At 42.5% G+C, this 7,875-nt stretch overlaps 1 long non-coding RNA gene across 1 annotated transcript; it reads right to left on the bottom strand.

Moving 5' to 3' along the window:
- Window positions 1-5,807: 5,807 nt before the first annotated feature.
- Window positions 5,808-6,927, bottom strand: LOC127784210 (uncharacterized). Its single transcript, XR_008019461.1, has 3 exons — window positions 6,735-6,927; window positions 6,221-6,332; window positions 5,808-6,122 (listed from the first exon to the last, which is right to left on the bottom strand). It is a non-coding gene; the product is annotated as an uncharacterized LOC127784210 (long non-coding RNA).
- Between the last annotated feature and the right edge of the window lie 948 nt (window positions 6,928-7,875).

Below are 7,875 nucleotides of genomic sequence, written 5' to 3'. Positions count from 1 at the left end.
AGGTCACCCTCCTCAAAAGCTAAACAGCCTCAGCATCTGCCTCAGCAACAACAGTTCACAGTTGAGACAGGATCAGTGTCTCCACTACAAGAAGACAAGACATTCCAAGAAAGATCGTCCTGACTTCCTGACAGTGATCATGGCAAAGAAAGGTGAGAACATTATTACATTTGTAAATGAATCTCATTATGATTGGTTATTCTAGATCCACATGGTAGATTTATTCTAGAGCAACTATTCATATGTGTAATTGTTTAAAGGGATTCCGTTCAATGAGGACTACGCAAAGAAGTGAAAGACCCATTAGAGTTGCCAATGGAGTTGAAGCAAAAGTTGAAGCTGTTGGAGATCTTCGCCTAGAGCTCGCGAATGGCTTCACACTTTTACTTCCAAATGTTTTTATGTCCCTTCTTTGCAAAGAAAAGAAATAAGTGTATCCAAATTGGATTTTGATAGATATGATTGCCATTTTGGAAATGGCAAATGTGAACTACGGTATAATAATGCATGTGTTGGTCTTGCTCTGTTGCAAAATCAGCTTTATTTGTTATCTCTTTCTGAGAATGTGAATGTTGTGTCCTCGTTGACAAAAGAAAAGAAAGCGAACTCCTGATGTCTCATCGAAATTATGGCACTGTCGTTTTGGCCATATTTCGAGGGGGAGAATTGAGAGACTGGTTAAGAATGTAATTCTTCCTCCATTGGAGTTCTCAGTTTTAGAACAATACATACAATGCATAGAATGCATTGGTGCCCAAAACACCGTATGAGCTATGGATCCTCCGTGTGTGGGGGAGTCTTGCAAAGGCTAAAGTATTTAACCCAAATCTTGGGAAATTGGATCCCAAAACAGTAAGCTGCCATTTTATTGGCTATTCTAAAAGATCAAAGGTTAATCGTTTCTACTGTCCAAACAGTTAAACAAAGTTTGTAGAAATGAGACACGCCGTCTTCTTGGAAAACGAAATGATTAGGGGGAGCTCGGTAGTTCGAAAAATTGATCTTGAGGAGAGGCAGGTGTCTGTACCTGCTCCGTCTACTCAGGAACATTTCTTCTCTCTACCTGCTAATGTTGTGCCAGCAATGCATGACGTTGCGGTACCAACACCTGTTGTTATCTCTCCTGTGGCAACAATGAATGAAAGTGAAGAACCTGTTTTACAGGATTCAACAGAAATTATTTCCACACCAGAGGAGGAGTTGTAACATCCTCAAACAGATAATGTGCCAAATGAGGAGGCCCCTAGAAGGTCTGAAAGAGTCAGAGGATCGGCTATCCGTGATGACTATGAAGTTTATAATATAGAAGAGTTGCATATGGAGGTTGATCCCACCTCATATGAAGACGCCATGAGAAGCGCTCGCTCATCTGAATGGTTGGATGCCATGAAAGATGAAATGCAATCAATGAAATTAAATGATGTCTGGGATTTAGAAGAAATTCCTAAAGGAGCCAAAACAGTAGGCTATAAATGAGTCTACAAAACCATTATGACTCTAGAGGGAATATAGAAAAGTTTAAAGCACGACTTGTGGCAAAAGGCTTCACGCAAAGATAAGGGATTACAATGAGACATTTTCTCCAGTCTCTTGTAAAGATTCCTTCATGATTATAATGGCACTGGTGGCACATTATGATTTGGAATTACATCAGATGGATGTAAAAACAGAATTTCTAAATGGTGATTTGAAGAAAAAAGTATACATGGCACAACCGAAAGGTTTCGTCATGAAAGGAAACGAAAATATGGGATGACGTATAAAGAGATCCATTTATGGATTAAAGCAAAGCTTTGAGACAGTGCTACTTGAAGTTTGATAGAACAATAAAGAAATTTAGGTTTTCAAGAGAATATCGAGGACAACTGTATTGATTCAAAGTTAAGAATGGGAGATTCATTTTCCTAATTCTGTATGTAGATGACATTCTACTGGCTAGTAGTGATGTTAGTCTACTGCAGGAAACAAAGAAATTCTTGTCCTCAAACTTTGACATGAAAGACCTCGGTGAGGCTTCATATGTTTTGGGCATAGAGTTTCATCGAGATAGAATAAAGTATGCATTGCGACTTTCTCAAAAGGCATATATAGAAAAGGTGTTGAAGAAATTTAATATGCACAGATGTAGTGCTACACCGACTCTTATAGTCAAAGGCGAAAAGTATCGGGCATCGCAATGTCCTAGAAATCAGTATGAGCTCAATGAAATGAAAACAAAGCTATATGCGTCAGCTGTAGGAAGCCTACAGTACGCGCAAGTGTGCACACGACCTGACTTGGCATTTGTTACCGGGTTACTTGGCAGATTTCAAAGTAATCCAGGCCTAGAGCACTGGAATTAGTAAAGAAAGTCTTCGTTATTTGCAAGGAACAAAATGCCTCATGCTGTCTTACAGAAAATCAGAATCGCTCCAGATAGTGGGGTATTCTGATTCTGACATTGCAAAAGATAATACAAAGTCAACATCGGGATACGTGTTCACCCTGGCAGTAGGAGCTATTTCATGGAAAAGCTCAAAACAGATCATCACTGCAGGGTCTACTATGTATGCCGAGTTTATAGCAGGCTATGAGGCAACGGGGCAGGTGAACTGGCTAAAGAAGTTCATACCCGGTTTGAAAGGTGGTTGACAATATTGAGAAACCACTAAAGTTATACTGCGATAGCGAACCTGCAGTAATGTACTCTCACAACAATCTGTCAAGTGGTGCTGTCAAACACATTGACATAAAGTACTATGTTATGAAAGACAAAGTCCGGGATCAAACAATCAGTTTCGAGCACATTAGAACAGAAAGAAGGCTCGCGGATCCGCTCATGAAAGGCCTACCTCCCAACATGTTCAAGAAACATGTAGCATGCATGGGTTTAAGGGAAGCCTTATGAATCCTGGACTATAGGACCCAAAAGTTAAAGTATCTGTTTCTGAGTAGAGATGTGTATAGTGGCTGTCGAATCCATCGGTAATTAACCGTGACGATGAAACATGCTCTATATGTAAATTTGTGATGGAATAGAAAAAGTTAAAAGAAATAGTGAGATCATGGGGGAGAATGTTAGATAGATCTCCCTTCCCTTGAGCCCAACGGCTCAAGAGGGCCTTGACCTGCGCCCTGATCGGGGGTGCCCAGCCCAATGGCTGGTGGGCCCCCGTCACACTGTGCCATATAAAGAGGGGTAGAGGACGGGACGGCACAAGACACGAGGTTCATCGCCGCCGCCACTCCACCCCACAAACCCTAACCGATCGAGGGGGCGCAGCCAGTGACGGGAACGCGCCACCGCCGCGCCACGCCTCATCGTCGGCCACGACTCCCACTGCTACGACCACCGTCGCCGTCAAGCACATCGTCGCTGCCGTCCTCGACAAGCAAAGCGACATCAACGACGATGGCCGGGACTTCCTCCTCATCCAACGCGTCAACCGGTCACATCACTAAACCCTTTCCCTTAATTTCTATTGTTGTTCAATCATCCATCGCAAATAGAACCACCCGACTAGATCTAAACCTAGGTGATCCAACAGACAACTCTAACACCAAGGCGCCGGTCGCCTCATGGCTAAGCTCCCGCCAGCCGGGTCTGGTGGCCATAGAGCGGAAGAGATGGCTGCTGCCAGGGAAGCGGAAGAAGTGGCTACTGCTATAGATGGCCATAAGGCCCACCCGAGCACAACACGGTCGGCGCTTCGTGCCGTACCTGTCCACGGGCTGCACCTCGGGTCAAGGCACGGCCCACTAGCAGTCGGGCCGTGCCGTGCTGGCCCGAAGGCACGGGCGGCCCATCGTGCCTTTTTTGAAATAAGTCTATTTTACATCCCTACTCTTTGGGTTGTGCCATATAATACGTTTATTTTTCCTCTCTATTCTTTGTTTCGCATCCCTGAACTTTGTACCGACCCAGCGTGCCGAGGTAGCAGCCAGGCACAGCACGGCTGTCGGGCCAGGCCGTGCCTAGGCCGGACCAAATCACGAGGCCATCGGGCCTCGGACCATATGGCCATCTACAGCGCTGGCACCAAGCTAAAAACTGGGTGAGTCAGATATATCTCCCTTGACTCCACATTGCCCATCCCCAAGGCCCCAACAACGAGCCCAGCGATTTAGCGACTAATCACCACATGCAAGCCCACGCGCAACAACAGAAAGGCCACAATGGTTTGCTCCCGGCCTCGGCCGATTCCTTCCTTGGCGTCCTTGTTCCTCTTCTGATCTTCTCCGTCCTCCTCGATCTACACGCAGAGTCGTCCCTGTCCTGACAGTGCACTCTGTCATTTTCCACAACCGTCTAACAAGGATAAATCCGGCAGATGATGAAGAGGAAGATGAACTATGGCCACGGACATGGAGGGCACACCGCACACTACGGCGCTGGGGCCAGAGCATGAGTGCAAGGCTTCGGGACGGTGCCAACATAGTGGAACAAGGACGATCGAGGTGCAATGGCCCTTGATACGCTCGAATAGGAGATATCCACCTGCAGTCTGGGATAGGCGGCGGAACGCCCCTGGCCTCCTTACTCCGGCCCGCCAGCTTCTCCGCGACATGGCACAGGCCCTCGCGGTCGTGACATTTGTTGCAGGTTAAGATTATTATAATCTAAATTATTAAGTCAGATTACTATAAGCTGGATTATAATAAGCCGATATAGAATATAAGTTGTTAGTTGTTTGTTTCTCTGAATTATTAGTTGTTTAGCCAACCAATTAATCTAAAAAGCACATTTACAGTTGATTAAATAAGCTATGTGTTTATACATCGTAATAATATATCATAATAAGATATCTATTTGTTTCAGTTTACTCCTAATAACTCTAAGCTGAATCAAACAAGACTTTAGAATTATTATAACTTAGATTATTAGTAGTAAGCTGAAACAAATAGATAGCTTATTATCACCCATCACCCGCCGTGTGCTTGGCTAGGAGTCATGGAAGTAGTGCTCTAACGGACGAATCATCTGTCTGTCTCCTGTGCGTCCTGTATGGCTGCGTCACTGCTATAAAAATCATTTTTCCGATGGTCAAACACATTTTTTTTTGGCAGATGGTTAGGCATCCCGTCTCTGACTAAAGCCCTGTAAACATCTGATCCCTACAACTTGGATGTACAAAAGATTCAGGTCTCACAGTCACATTACGTCCTGGGTGTGGAAAAGATTAAGGTCTCACAGTCACATTACGTCCTGGGGGCAGAAAATAACGTTTCTAGTTATTAACTAGTAGTCGATTCAAGTTCTTTGGGCTGATTGTTTGCCTTTTCTTTTCTTTTTTTTTTACTGATTGTTTGGCACATCGCTTTTGGTTATTGGTGCTCGGTTCTTAATTTCATCCTTTTCTTTTCATTTTGAGAGGAGACAGTCTGGAAGCTACACATGATTCATACTTATGATAGATCCATCAACTAAATGATTATAAGTCAATCATAATCAATTGTAGTAATTTTTAAGGGAATCAGATCACAAAAAATAAACCATAATTTCTAATCGTAATTTTACCTTTTCCGGTAGCAACGCATGGGCAAATTTACTAACCTATTAGAAAAAAATATTATTTATGCTAATTGCGATTACACGTAATTAGCGTAGAGGGGCGCAGCGTGCACGGGACTTGGGAAGTCGGCCAAATTTGGGGCCCCCGTGAGAATGCCACATGTTATAGGTTTTGAAGTAGTAGTGACAAAAGATATTTATCCTCTTCTTTCTTGACTTCCCCAAAGAACAAAAAAATTACTTTTTGAAAAGTTAACTTTTAACCTCGAGAATTTTTTAAAGAATTGTGTGAAGTAGTAGTAGTACAATTTAACCATGCGTAAAACAGATTCTTTCCTCACAAAATCATGACAAGATAAACTGAATAATGAATCCAAAGGGGAATAAATTAAATTACATGCGCCCCCGACAAATACATAAATCGTTCACTAGTACACAACGCAAATGAGCAATCCGGATTGAACTAATTAACGACGTGCTTACTTAGATGCTGAATAATCAAACAAACACTGGGCATAATTATGCAGTAGCTTTGCAGCCTTCCTTCCCGTGCTAGGCTGCCTGATGGAGCAAGGTTAGTTAGCAGTCGTTCTTGGCTTCGGCTGGGCGGGCACAGGGGAGGCAAGCAAGGCTGCAAAATGGATTAAGAAGCAATTAGTACATAAATGGCGTTACAAATATACAGAAAGCGAGAGAGATTAATTAGTAGATCAGAGACGGATTACGGACAGGTTATCCATGAAGCCCGGTTGGTCTTTCTTGGATGCGTTGGCCTTGCCACCGCCGGCCGCCGTGTTATCTTGGCCGGCCGCCGCCGAGGCTGGGGGACCCTGGTAGTACCCTGCGTAATCATGGCAACACTAATTTACTCCAAATTGCGTTGTCTTCCTTTCTTTCCGAACAGACATATAAAAAGGTCTCTTACAACAGAGTAATTTTTGCAGTATTATATATCTTCCATGGTTCAAAATTTTGTTTTGGCTATTCCTACCTAAATTTCGGTAATTTCGATCCGACATAACTGAAGTTTTGAGCAAAATTTTCTGAATTCACAACAAACTGGATCAAAATAATTACACATCGGATGAATCCGATTGATCTGAAATTTTAAACCCAGTTAATTGCACAGGAACCGTTTCACTCCTTATATGAATCGAAAAAAGTTCTTGTGTATTCAAAAGCAATTGAACTGATGTACTAATAATTAGAATATAATCAAGGGATGAGCAGACAGATCTAATACCTTGAGCAGGGTTGGGGTACGTGCTCTGGTCGCTCATATCTTCCCTTTCGAGAGGATGTGCTACCTCTTGCTCTGCCTTCGTCTTCTGAAGCTAAACTGCCACGCTTCAGGTCGTCGAAGCCAAGCTTCAGGAGATAGATACTAAGGCCATCTGCTCAGAGGTTCGCTATTTAGTTGTTAAGGGGCAACTATCAAATTAACTGGCAAAGGACAGCCAAGGAAAGACCAATTTATTTATATTGACTAACTAGCAACACATGAGACAAGGTCTAATTTGTTAATATCAGTCCTAGTTAATCAACTTGCATGTCCACTTCGCAAGTAGGCAACCACCCTTCATCATTTGTGGGCAAAAATCATTAATTATTCCATGCATGCAGTGAACACTTTCAATCTTTGAGGCCATTAATCTCTTCAATATATAATTTTCTTTTTATAATTTGGCCATCAATGTATACGAAAGTTTCTTAATCAGTCGCACAGTTCTTGTGGAACATATATTTCAGGATTTCACCTTATATCACAAAAATTAAGTTGTTTTTGTTAGTGATTCTTCCCAACATAACTCAAAAAAGCTTCAGCTGTAGAGTATCAGGTCAATGTCAACGGCTCGGCATGTGAGGTATACAGTAGGTACCGGGCCAGCACGATTTAGATCAAGTCAATAGATAACTCCCAAGGTGCGCAAATCCAGTCAAGTCTCCGTTAAACAAGAGTTTACCACAATTATAAGATAGATTCTATAATATGTGTTAGCCACATACTCAGTGCATATGCAGATCATATATTGGGAATTTGGCATATATATCATGTACTATTCTTATATGTGTAGAATTTTAACAACAGTTGCACTCATAAATCTATCTATCTTCTCTTATATACTGAAAGTTCATTAAACTTCCTGTAAACGCTCCCATATCGTCACGTAGCACCCTATAAACTCTCTCATACCGCCACGTGGCATCGTACTAAAATAGAGAAATCTGATCATTGATTTTCATTTAAATCGGTGGACCCATTATTTTAGATGGTTAGATCTCCGTTAAAAAAAAGCATCCCTCCATCCCTGTCTCTGTCTCTGTGTGGAATATGCACGTACGACATACAACGTACGTTTTCTGTCCTCCTTTTCGCTTGCTTT

This window comes from Oryza glaberrima, chromosome 9, assembly GCF_000147395.1.
Source record: "Oryza glaberrima chromosome 9, OglaRS2, whole genome shotgun sequence".
Taxonomy (NCBI): domain Eukaryota; kingdom Viridiplantae; phylum Streptophyta; class Magnoliopsida; order Poales; family Poaceae; genus Oryza; species Oryza glaberrima.
Note: the sequence above shows the minus strand (reverse complement) of the source record. Positions and strands in the feature narration are given on the sequence as shown.